Here is a 10,025-nt window from a genome sequence, read left to right on the forward strand (position 1 = left end):
AATAATAATAATTTATAAATTATCAGGGGGAGTGGGGAGCAGGGAGGGAGGGGGAAAATGAGCTGACACCAAGGGCTCAAGTGGAAAGTGGATGTTGTAAGAATGATGAAGTCAACATATGTACTAATGTGCTGGACACAAATGACATATGTACAGATTGTGATGAGTTGTATGAGCCCCTAATAATAAAATTATTATTTAATTTTAAAATAAAGAAGCTTCACCATACTTCTACCTGTCCATCTTCCAAAACAAATTTGTGTATATCTTTGGAGGTCCCTGGTATGTTCAGTATTCTTCATCAACACCATAGTACTAAGACATCAATTCTTCTTCGGTCTTTCTTATTCATAGTTTATCTTTCACATGTATAGAAAGCATTCCAAAATACTTTAGATTTAATCAGGCACCATTCATTCTTAAATGTGGTATATTTCCTTTTTAACACTTTAAAGGGGACTTTTGCAGCAGATTTGGTTAATACAATACAATTTGATTTCTTGCTGCTGCATCTATGGCCATTGATTTTAGATACAAGTGAAATTAAATTTTTGACAACTTTAGCCTTGTCTCCACTTACCATGTATTGTTACTATTCCAATTGTGATGATTTTTGTTTTCTTCACATTAAGGTGCAATCCACATTGAAGGTTGTACCCTTCAGCTTTCATCAGCCAGTGCTTCAAGTTTTCTTCACATTCATCAAGCAAACGTTGTTGTTAGATGCCATTGAGTTGCCACTGACTGACAGGGACCCTATGCACAACAGAAGGAAACACCGCGTGGTCTTGTGGTATCCTCACAATTGTTCTTATGCTTGGGCCCACAGATGTAGCCACTGTGTCAATACATTTCATTGAGAGCCTTCCTCATTGCTGCCCTTACACTTTCCGAACATGACATCCTTCTTCAGGTACTGGTCTCTCCTGACAATATGTCTACAGTATGTAAGATGAAGTATGGCCATTCACACCTCTAAGGAACACTCTGGCCTTTACTTCTTCCAATAGGGATCAGTTTATCCTTGTAACAGTTCATGGTATGTTCAATATTCTTCTCCAACACCACAAGTTAATTAAATCTATTCTTCTATGGTCGTACTTATTCAATGTCCAACTTTTACACACATATGATGTACTGGAGAATAACATGGCTTGGGTCAGGTGCAATTTAGTCCTCAAAGTAACATCCTTGTTGTTCAATACACTACAGAGATCTTGGGGAGCTGATTTGTGTAATGCAACTCATCTTTTCTATCTCTTCACTGCTGATTCCATAAGCATTGATTGTGGGTCCAGGAAAGACAAAATCCTTGAGAACTTCAGCCTTTTCTCCTTAGAAAGATGTTACCTGTTGGTCCAGATATGAAGATATTGGTCTTCTTTACATGGAGTTGTAATCCATATTGAAGGCTGCAGTCCTGGATCTTCACCAGCAAGTGCATCAAATCCTCCTCATTTTCAGGAAGCAAGGTTGTGTCATCTGCAGATCACAGATTGTTAATCAGCCTCCCTCCAATTCTGATGCCCCACTTTTCTTCATATCTGATCCTTTGCTCAGCGTATATATTGAACAATGACTTTGAGTACTCCATTGTCTTTTTCAACAGATTTAGTGGGTTCTAGGCATTTTATTCAGTGTATTCTGCACAGAAAATTATTGTTCATGTTGTTGAAAAAGCTGTTCCCAATGAATAAGTTGGTCTTAAAAATTGTATCATGTTATCTTCAGTGATAATAGATAGTACACCTGCTAGTGTTCCACCATTGTCTGCTGTGACGCTGAAGCTATAGTATTTCAAATACCAGCAGAGTCATCAAAAGTGAACATGTAAAAAAAAATTTAAAAAGTGAACATGTTTCAGTACAGCTTACAGGCTAAGAACTGGCTATGAAGAAGCAATAGGCTTTCACTTCAGAGGAATTAACCCCTGAAAATGTGTATAGCAGCAGAACATTGTCAGAGATAGTCCTACATTGTGCCAGAAGATGTGCCCCACAGAGCAGAAGACGCGCAAAATTTGCCTGAGGAAGAGCTGGCAAAGTAGAGTCAACCATGATAATGTAGATCAAGTAAAACCTCCAGGAGTAAAGCCTTTGGAACCATCATTTGCTGATGGGGAACAATTCAAAATTAGAAGAAATAGCTGCAAATACCTATAAGAATTGTATACCTATAAAAAATGTATAAAGCATGAATTTAAGAAAACTGAAGTCATCAAAAATGAAATAGAATGCATGAAGATAGTGATCTCAGAGGCTAGTGGGCTGAAATGCACTGATATTGGCCATTTTTAATGAGAAAATCATATAGTTTAATATGTTAGGAATTTCAGATTTAAGAGGAATGTCATGCATTGTCATAAAGGGCATTTCAAGAGCTATCTTGAAGTACAGTGTTGTCTGTAATAGATTAATAAGGAAATTCAGTCAATCCAACTATGAGTCAAATTTATGTACCAACCACTAAAGCTAATGATACAGAAATTGAAGGATTCTACCAGTATCTTGAGTATAGAAATGAGCAAAATCCAAACAAGAGGCACAGACAGCTATTGGTGATTGGAATGCAAATGTTGGAAACAAAAAAGGAGGCACAATACTTGGAAAATATAGCATTTACATGTCATCCCGTCAGATCCACCCCATAGCAACCCTATGAACAATAGAATGAAACACTGCCTCTTCTTGCTCCATCTTTGCAATTGTTCCTATGCTTAAGCTCATTGTTGCAGCCATGGTGTCAATCAATCTTGTCAAGGAACTTTCTGTTGTTTACCTCCCTTCCACATCACCAAACATGATGTCCTTCTCAAAGGACAGATCTCTCCGGACAATATGTCCAAAATATGTAAAATGAAGTCTTACTGTCCTTGCCTTTAAGGAGCACTTGACTCTACTTCTTTCAGACAGATTGATTTGTCCATTTAGCAGTCCACGGTACTTCCAATGTCCTCCTCCAGCACCACGATGCAAATGCATGGATTCTTCTTTGGTCTTCTTTATTCAATGAGCAACTTTCACATGTATGAAAGGCAATTTAAAAATTGAGTCCTCAATGTAACATCCTCACTTTTCAGTATTCTAAAGAGAACTTGTGCAACATATTTACTTAATGTGACTCATTTTTTATCTCCTGACTCTTGCTTCCATGAGTATTGATTGTGGACCCTTGTAAGGCAAAAGACTTGACAATTTCAGCCTTTTCTCCATTTATCATAATTATACTTATTGATCCAGTTGTGAGGATTTGGGTCTTCTTTATGCCACGGTGGTGGTGTGGTTATGCATTGGGTTGCAATCCATATGGGCAGCAGTTCAAAACCAACAGCAGCTGGGTGGAAGACGGACTAGGCATTCTAATCCTGTAAACAGTTGACTCCATGGTAGGGAGGTACTTTTTAGGTTTTCGTTGTTTTGTTTTAAAATTTACATTGAAGTGAATTCCACATTGAATGCTAAAATCCTTGATCTGCAATCAGCAAGTGCTTCCAATTCTCCTCACTTTCAGCAAGCAAGGTTGTCGTTTGCCTATCACAGATTATTAAGCCTTTCTCTAATCCTGATGCCTCACTCTTCTTCATAGAGGCTGTGATTGAATTGACAGGCAAAACTCCACCCATCCCTTCTTCCAGGTGCCATGTTGGCGCAAACAACCTAACGGCAACTCTTGTTGAGTGCTTTGTTTAGGTGACTAAAAAGAGCTCTTTCCTCCATTTTAAAAGCTGCAACTATAAAGAGAGAAATGTATCTTAATGTCATAAATGTGCTCAAAACACTGATGTAATAAGTAATGACAAGATACTCATCATTTGCAGTAAAACACAAACACAATTAGTCAGCATTTGATCCTTTCTGTATACTATTACTCCTTCACAAGATTTATATTTCTCAGGAGCACCTAGAATATTTAGGACATTCAAACTAAACCAAATTCACATGATTGAGTTGATTCAGACTCATAGAGACCATATAGGACAGGGTAGAACTAGCCAATAGTGTTTCCAAGTCTTAATCTTTATGGAAGCATATCACTAAGCAGCAGCTCAATGCTGTCATGTCAATTTTGAGTCATAACAACCTTATAGGACAGCGAAGAGCTGTACCTGTGGATTTCTGAGACCGTAAACCTTAACTGGAACGGATGGCATGATCTTTCTCCTACAGAGCACCTGGTGGTTTTGAAGGGCTGCACCTGTGGTTAACAGGTTAATGGGTAACCCACAACACCACCAGAGCAGCTAGAGGATTCAAAGTGCCACATGTTCAGGTGAAAGTCAGTGTTGAGCCATTTTTCCTTCTAGGCACACAGTTCTACACATTATTGCTAATAGTTTTACTAATTTTTAATATTTTTTATCCTTAGAATTATATATAATTTTTATTTTTATTTTTTCAAAGAAATTAACTTAATTGAAAGACTATTTTTCCTCACACATATTTAAGGACTATGCAATAACCATTGTTCTAAGACCAAAATTTCTAGCAGCAAACTAATTAAGGGCATATTTAAGCTCAGTAAATTTAACACACACATACACACAAATGACATTTTAAGTTGGTAAGCTTAAACAGCTATATATGTATTTCAAATACAACATGTTATGGAGCAGTTCACAAGTTTTCATCACTAACAAAAACTTAATTTTTAGGGTTCAAAATTATATTCTTCAAAAGAAAAGACCAAGTACTTCATTTTACAGCTTCAGATTGTCTGCACTCAGCTATTTGACAGCTCCATGCCAGCCTAGACAACCTTGACATGACTGAGCTACTTTGTTGCCATCTTACCAGAGTAAGCAGTTACAAAGAAAATTTTATCATAAACACACAAGTCTCTTAATATAATGCCTAACACCAAAGAAGTTTTAAAAAAGGTCAAAGCTACCAAGCATAATACCAGGGTTCTTTTTTTACCTCAAGATGTTCATCTACACAACAACAATTTCATCTTTAAGAGCATAGCAATGAATGGAAAACAGCAATACCATCTGCAGCTCCGGGAGAGGGACATATCTGACCAGAGCACGTGGTGCCAATGAAGGGGTAGGAGAAGAGAGTGGCACACATCCTGGCCCACCAGGCTGTGAGGATGATGACCCCAATTAGAGCAGCCAGTCCACAGAGAGGACCACATGGCCGGCCCCACTATGGGACATGACGCCCCTCACTGACCTACAGGGGACAACACCGGAGACACAGTGTGTAAATTGGACCTGATCTGATCCCGCCACACCGAGGCAAAACACTAAAGAGGTGCAACAGAACAGCAAGGGAATGGAGAGGTGAGGTGCCGAGGGAATGCCCAAGGTGGACTTTGGGGTCAGGGTGTGGTGCCCCAACAGACTGGACTGGAAAACAATCCTAAAGGCCAACAAACAATCCTTGAACTAACTACAAGCTTTTCTTTCTTGTTGTGTTTTGTTTTGCTTTCTTGTCATTGGTTTGTTGTTGTTGTTTTGTTGTATATTGGTGCTTGGTTTTGCTCTGTTTTTGTGCATGCTATTATCTCCGCAGGTCTGTCTAAATAAGATAGGCTGGATGAACAATCTGGAGGAGAAAACAACAGAACCGACAGTTCTGGGGGCACATGGGGGTGGGGGTAGTGGTGTTAACAAATCCAGGGACAAAGGAACAACAAGTGATCCAAATCGGTGGTGAGGAGGGTGCGGGGATGGTGGGGGGCCTGGTAGGGTATGATCAAGGGTAATGTAACCAGAGGAATTGCTGAAACCCTGGTGGGGACTGAGCACGATAGTAAGACAGGAGAAAGTCAAAGGAACTAGAGGAAAGGGCTATGAAGCAAAGGGCATTTAAAGAGGTCTAGATAAAGACATGTACATATGCAAATATATTTATATATGAGGATGGGGAAATAGATCTATGTGCATATATTTATAGGTTTGATATTAATGTAGCATAAGGACATTGGGCCTCCACTCAAGTACTACCTCAATGCAAGAATACTTTCTTCTAGTAAATTGGCATTCTATGATGCTCTCCTTCCCGACACAACCGCTGAAGACAAAGCAGGTGAATAAGCAAATGTGGGCAAGAAAGCTGATGGTGCCTGGCTATAAAAGATATAGTGTCTGGAGTCTTAAAGGCTTGAAGGTGAACAAGCGGTCATCTAGTTCAGAAGCAACAAAGCCCACATGGAAGAAGCACACCAGCCTGTGTGATCACGAGGTGCCAAAGGGATCAGTTATCAGGCATCAAAGAACAAAAAAAATCATATCATTGTATGCTCATCTCCATGATACGATCGCTGAAGAAATAAGGGTGCATAAGCAAATGTGATGAAGAAAGCTGATGGTGCCCGGCTATCAAAAGATATAACGTCTGGGGTTTTAAAGGCTTGAAGCAATACCATAGACAAAATGCAGATTTTTTTTTATTTTGTTAAATCATTTTATTGGGGACTCATACAACTTATCACAATCCATCCATCCATCAATTGTGTAAAGCACATTCGTACATATGTGCCATCATCATTTTCAAAGCATTTTCTTTTTACTTGAGCCCTTGGTATCAGCTCCTCATTTTCCCACTCCCTCTCCCACTCTTCCTCCTTCATGAACCCTTGATAATTTATAGATTTTTTTTTCATGTCTTACACTGACTGATGTCTCCCTTTACCTACTTTTCTGTTGTCCGTCCCCTGGGAGGTGGCTGTAGGTAGATCATTGTGATCAGCTCCCCTTTCTTCCCACCGCACCTTCCCCTTACTCTCCTGGTATGGCTACTCTCAGGGTTTCATCTGTCCTGGATTCCCTGTGTTTCCAGCTCTTATCTGTACCTGTGTACATGCTTTGGTCTAGCCAGATTTGTAAGGTAGAATTGGGGTCATAAATATGGGGGGAATGGAGGAAGCATTAAAGAATTGGAGGTAAGTTGAATGTTTCATCAGTGCTATACTGCACTCTGACTGGCTCATCTCCTCCCTTATGTAAGGGGATGTCCAGTTGCCTACAGATGGATTTTGGGTCTCCACTCTGCACTCTCTCTCATTCAAAATGATCGGATTTTTTGTTCTGGGTTTAAAATGTAGAAATTAATTAAGTAAGCCAAAGATATTTCTAAATGAGTCCTTTAAAAAAGAGAGAAAAGGATTAAAAGAAAGAAAGAAAAACATCCTTAACTGCAACCATTCAATCTATCAATAGCATCTTGGGCTACAAGAAGTAGACCTTGATTGTGATCAGTATCAACCCAAGACAGGAGACTATCTTCTGTACCGGTAGTCATCGTCTTCGTATTTGTCACGATCATATTCTCCATCATAGTGAGAATCTCGACCTCTGTCACCGCCACCACCAGGGTGGTGTAGACGCCTGGTGTGCTGTGTGCTCTCTGGGTGATAGAATAATCCGCACGAATCTTTCTGTCATCCAGCTCCATTCTATTTGCCGTTTCCATAGCCTCCTTTAAGGCATCTATTCTTTCAAAATAAACAAAAAAAATCCTCAAGACCATCCAGTTTGCTGATCATAAGTCACATTAACACCACACAGTGGTGCATATCGAGAGAATACTCCACGCAGGTCTCTGTCTCTTGAGTACGAACTGAAGCAAATATCCCAAGAGAGTGGTGAGATCCGGACGTGCTCTGCAGCCTGCACGTCTTCTCCAGTTAGACCTTGGAGAGTGACTTCAACTTCGGCTGCTTCGGCATCAGTAGCCTGGTGTGGGATCGTCTCCTGGATTTTGACCTTGATCCAGAAGGTGATCCGGAGTGTTTGGAAACCCGTGAGGGACTACCAGAGCCTGACCTGCTCTCGGATTGACAGGAGCAGGACTTTTGACTGAGCGAGGGACTCTGCCCTCAAAGTTGTTCTCCTCTGCACCACTGGAGTCGGCCTGGCCTTCCTTCTCCAGAACTAAACATGAAACAAGTCTCGGCTTTCGGACCGATGGTCCGCTGACTGGACGGTGGGGAGCAGGAAAGAGGTGGCAACCACGACCACTCCACTCCACTCCACTGGGTCCCAAGCTCCCTCAAAATGGCAGCATTCTACAATATATTTTAACTGCAGAAAATACATAAATCAGAAAGTAATATAACATGCAAAACGATTATAATTGTATTATAAAATACTCTGAAACAATGGAATAGTATGATACAGAAAAATAAAGCAGAAGATTGTCCTACGTATCTACGAATTCCTGGACCCTTTTTTTTTTTTTTTGGTTAATGTTTCAAGTGCAGCTTAACTTCTACCTGTAGTGCCTTTGGTTCTTACTCATAAGCTACCTCTGGAAATGACTGTCGACTAGTTATTTTGGTACAGTGACTCTGAGTATTCTTTTCATATTATCTTGATGCTTCCTGCATTTGGGGGGATGTTTCCTGCCTGTAGAATTCTTCATATTGCAGCGGAAGGCTTGGAGCTTTTCTTTAGTTCTCTCAGTGTAAGATATGCTGAGGGTGTTATTCCTTGTCAGTTTTCCACCTCTAGGTCTCTGCACATTCCATTCTTGGAAGAATGCTTCTCAGAAGTAACTATAACAAGACTTCATCTTACTTGGGGGGCAGGTTATCAGGAGAGATCAATCCCTGAAACAGAACATGCTTAGTAAAGGCTCAGCAAAACATAAGAAGACTTTTAATAAGATGGATTTAGACAGTAGCTACAATAGTACACTCAAATTTTAAGTACAGACTGGACTGATTTTTATTGTTGTCTCTAGGATCACCATGAATTGGAAATGACTGATGACACCTAATGCCATCGCCACCAACATAAAGAAAAAATAAAATAGATTAGCCCTAGTTGTATTTTCATTAAGTGGTGATACCTAAAAGCAAAACCAAACAAAAAACACGACATACATACATATTCAAGGATAAGTTAAAAAGCATTGCTACAAAGTGTGGTGAAGAAACCAGATTGTACCCTGCTATCAGAAAATATAGTGTCTGGAGTCTTAAAGGTTTGCCTTAAAATAAGGAACCATCTAAGTGGGGCATCAATTAAGTGCACATGGAAGAAGCATACCAACATACGTGATCCAAGGATTGTAAATAATAAGATCCAAATCTAAAGGAGGGAATGGTATCACAGCTTAAATTGTCAGCACTTGGTTTGCAGAATGCTATGGAAGACAGTGGATAAAATCTATCACCAAGGCCCCACATGAATTAAGAGTCTATTGAATTCCCTCTTAGTACAGTTCAGGGATATAAATAGCTTTGATATCAAACAGCATTGTAGAATTAGATGTAGAAGGGTTAAAATGTAGTTAGGAAGATGCAATTATATTAAGATGTGATACCTGATTATTTGATTTCCCTTTTGATACATTTTAAAGTTGCTTCACTTTTTATTATTATCTGCTTCCTTTCTGATTGAGGGTTTCCTATATTTTGTCTAGCTCTTTTTTGTTTGTTTGTTTGCCTCCTGTTTAGGTCTTATATGATTTTCTGTATATGAATTCAGGATAGGTAGGTCTATTGAGAAAGTAACTGATTGAAAAATGCCTAGGTATATACCATGGGGGATGATGGGGGAAATGGGGAGCTAACAACAGGAGTATGAGAAGAAAATGTTCTGAAATTGATTGTAGTCATGATTTTAAAAATCTCATATGACTTAACAATTAAATTGTATAGCATGTCAAGTACATGCCCCCAAATGGAAATAGTAAGGGCAAAACGGAAATTGAACTATTTTAACAAAGCCCCAAATCAAGCCTTAGTAGGTCAAATTAATATGCCTATAATTTGACTGCCTGTCAGATCAAAGGGGCCTGCTATCTGGTAACCATTTAGTTTTTAGTTCCAGTCCACCCAGCAGCTCTGAGGGAGAAAGATGAGCCTATAAATACCTGCTTCTGTAAATATTTATATCCAAGTTTGGCAAGACCAGAGGGTGTACACTGGTACAGATAGGAACTGGAAATACAGGGAATCCAGGCCGGATGATCCCTTCAGGACCAGTGGTGTGAGTGGCAATACTGGGAGGGTAGAGGGAGAGTGGGTTGGAAAGAGGGAACCGATTACAAGGATCTATATGTGACCTCCTC

General features: G+C 39.7%; 1 pseudogene; it reads right to left on the bottom strand.

Moving 5' to 3' along the window:
- Nucleotides 1-7,224: 7,224 nt before the first annotated feature.
- The window catches only part of LOC115870944, a 69,587-nt pseudogene continuing 66,786 nt past the window's right edge, over nt 7,225-10,025 (bottom strand).

The sequence above is a fragment of the Echinops telfairi genome, unplaced genomic scaffold, assembly GCF_000313985.2.
Source record: "Echinops telfairi isolate 266 unplaced genomic scaffold, ASM31398v2 ScPeMD7_3509;HRSCAF=4178, whole genome shotgun sequence".
Taxonomy (NCBI): Eukaryota; Metazoa; Chordata; class Mammalia; order Afrosoricida; family Tenrecidae; genus Echinops; species Echinops telfairi.